This window comes from Mycteria americana, unplaced genomic scaffold (genome assembly GCF_035582795.1).
Source record: "Mycteria americana isolate JAX WOST 10 ecotype Jacksonville Zoo and Gardens unplaced genomic scaffold, USCA_MyAme_1.0 Scaffold_246, whole genome shotgun sequence".
NCBI classification, from domain to species: Eukaryota; Metazoa; Chordata; class Aves; order Ciconiiformes; family Ciconiidae; genus Mycteria; species Mycteria americana.
This window is the reverse complement of record NW_027445585.1, coordinates 2,501-5,000: the sequence shown is the minus strand read 5'-3', so window position 1 is coordinate 5,000 and position 2,500 is coordinate 2,501. Positions and strand designations below refer to the sequence as shown.

General features: G+C 80.4%; 1 non-coding gene across 1 annotated transcript; it reads left to right on the top strand.

The window, feature by feature from the left end:
* Nucleotides 1–1,800: 1,800 nt before the first annotated feature.
* LOC142403401 (5.8S ribosomal RNA) lies at nt 1,801–1,953 on the top strand. Its single transcript, XR_012773651.1, has one exon. It is a non-coding gene; the product is annotated as a 5.8S ribosomal RNA (ribosomal RNA).
* Nucleotides 1,954–2,500: the final 547 nt, after the last annotated feature.

Below are 2,500 nucleotides of genomic sequence, written 5' to 3'. Positions count from 1 at the left end.
AGGCCTCCGGGCGTTCCGGGCTTGGCGCGCGGCGCCGGGCGGCGCGGCGGGCCGCCGCCTCCCCTGCACCTTCCGCCACGAGGGAGCCGGGGGGCGGCTGTGCCGCCGCCGCCGCCGCTGGTGGGCGAGGCCCTGTGCCGGTTGGCGCGTCCCGCGCCAGCGGGCGGCCCGAGCCACGGCTCTCCTCCCGGGCGCAGCGCCGGGCTACTGAGGGAAACCCCGGGCCCCGGGAAGGAGGACGAGGCAGTGGCGGCGGATGTCGGGCGCGCCCCCGCGGGCGGACGCTCCCCCGAGGGCGGCAGCGGGGGAGGCACCCCCGCGGGGCCTTGCAGGTCGTTTCCCTCGCCCCAGGGTCAGGTACCTAGCGTCCACGCTTCCGCGGCCCTCCCTCGGCGTGAGCCCGGGGGTCGAAGGCCGCGGAGAGCCGGGCGGAGGTTTAAAGACTCGGGCGGCTCGATGCGGCCCGGGGGGCGGCCGGGCGGCGGTGCCGTAAGGGGGGGCGGGAGTCGCTCTCGCAAAGCCCCCTGTGTCGGCCGCCGCCCGCGCCCGTCCCGCGGGCAGCCGAGCCGGGGAGGGGTCCCACTGCCCCCCCCACCCCGCGGTCCGGTCTCGGCGGAGAGACCGCGGCGCGGTCGGCCGTGGCCGGCCTGCCTGCCTCGAAACGGGCGACCCCGGCGGGAGCGCGGCTCTCCGCCGGGGGCGGCGAGTCCCCGCGGTGGGGGCTCGCCCGGCGGCCCGCCGGGGCCGCCGCGCCTCCGTCGCAGCGCCGCGCCGCGCTGCGCTCCGGCTCCCCTCCCCGCCCTGGCGAGCGCTCGGCGGTCTCCCGCCGCCGGCCCGCCGGCTCGGGCGGTGCCCCGGGCCGAGCGGCGGCGGCGCCGCTCGGCGCGTCCGTCGCCCGGAGGGCACCCGTGGCCGGCCCGGCCCGGGCCCCTGCCCGTTGCCTTCCCGCGTCGCCCTTCCCGGCAGCGCCGCGGCGGGGGGCAGGCGGGGCGGCCGGGGGCGCCTCCCTCCCGGTCTCCGCGTGGAGACGGGGAGAGCGGGCGGCGCCTCCGGCTTGGCGCCGTCTGCCCTTCCGCTCGGCGCGTGCCCGCGGAAGGGGCCGAGGCGAGAAGCGGCGGCGGTGTGGTTCCGGGAGGGCAGCCGCTCCGCTCCGCTCCGGCGGGGTGGCGGGCCGCCGTCCGGCGGCCCGCGGCCGAGGCGTCGCCGGCTCGAGCTCCGGCGGTCGCCGCCTCCGGCGCGGCGGCGGAGGGGCCGGCGGGGCGAGCCGGGTGGGGGAAAAACCGGCTGTCGCAGCGCGGCGTAGCTTGCGCGGAGGCGCGCGCGGGCCCGGCGGGGCGCCCCGCTGGTGTGCTGAGCAGCAGCAGCAGCCCAGCAGAGCAGCGCGCGTGTCCGGAGCGAGGCGGGCAGGCGGCGCGGCGGGGCGCGCCGCGGCCTCCGTGCGGAGGCCGGTCCGAGCCCGGGCGCCTGGGCCGCCCCCGAAGCGAGCAAGGTGCTTGTCCCAGGTGGGTGGGGAGCGCGGGCTCCCCGCCCTTGGCCTTGCCGTTCGGGGTTTTCCGTTCCATTTTACCCCCCCCTTCTTCCGTGTGCGTGCTCGTACGGTCAGTCGAGGCGAGGCCTCGCCGTCGCGCGCGCGCGCGCCGCCGCGTCGCGTGGCGTCGCGTCCCCTCCGCGCGGGCGGAGGGGCGGGCGGCCGGGCGGGCGGCCGGGCGGGCGGGCGGCGGGCCGTCCTCCGAGAAGGGGCCGCTTTTGTCGAGCGGTCCCGGCCCCCCCGCGCGCGCGGGGCGGTGCCGAAAGGCAGACAACTCTTAGCGGTGGATCACTCGGCTCGTGCGTCGATGAAGAACGCAGCTAGCTGCGAGAATTAATGTGAATTGCAGGACACATTGATCATCGACACTTCGAACGCACTTGCGGCCCCGGGTTCCTCCCGGGGCTACGCCTGTCTGAGCGTCGCTTGACGATCAATCGCCGGCTGGGCCGCCGCCCCCCCCCCCGTCGCCTGGCGGCGGGGCGGCGTGCCCCAGCGGCGCGGCTGGGGTGCCTCGCAGGCCCGCGCGCGCGGCCCCGGGCCGGGGAGCGGTTCCCCGCAGCCCGGCGGCGTCGGCCAAGGGTCTTCGTCCCCCTAAATCGAGACTCGGGGAGCGCTCCGAAGCTCCCCGCTCCCGGAGCGCCCGCTGGGCGGAGCTCGTCCCGCCGGGGCCGCCAGGGTGTGCGTCGTGGCCGGTGGGGCCCGGCGCGGCGGTGGGGAGAGATATGGGGAGGAGGCGCGGGCCTCGCCCCCGGCCTCCCGCGCTCGCGGGCGGCTGTCTGCGGGTGGGTACCGCGGCGGTACCGTGCCGTGCTGCCGCGCGCGCGCGCGTGTGCGTGCCGGGGACGGGGGTCCTCCCCGTCGCCCTCCCCCCCCTCCTTCTCTCCCCGACCCCCCCCCCGCCGCGCCCGTGCCTCTGGGCGCGCCCCGCGGGCCGTCTCCGGACGCGTCCGGCGCGTGTCGGGCCGTCTC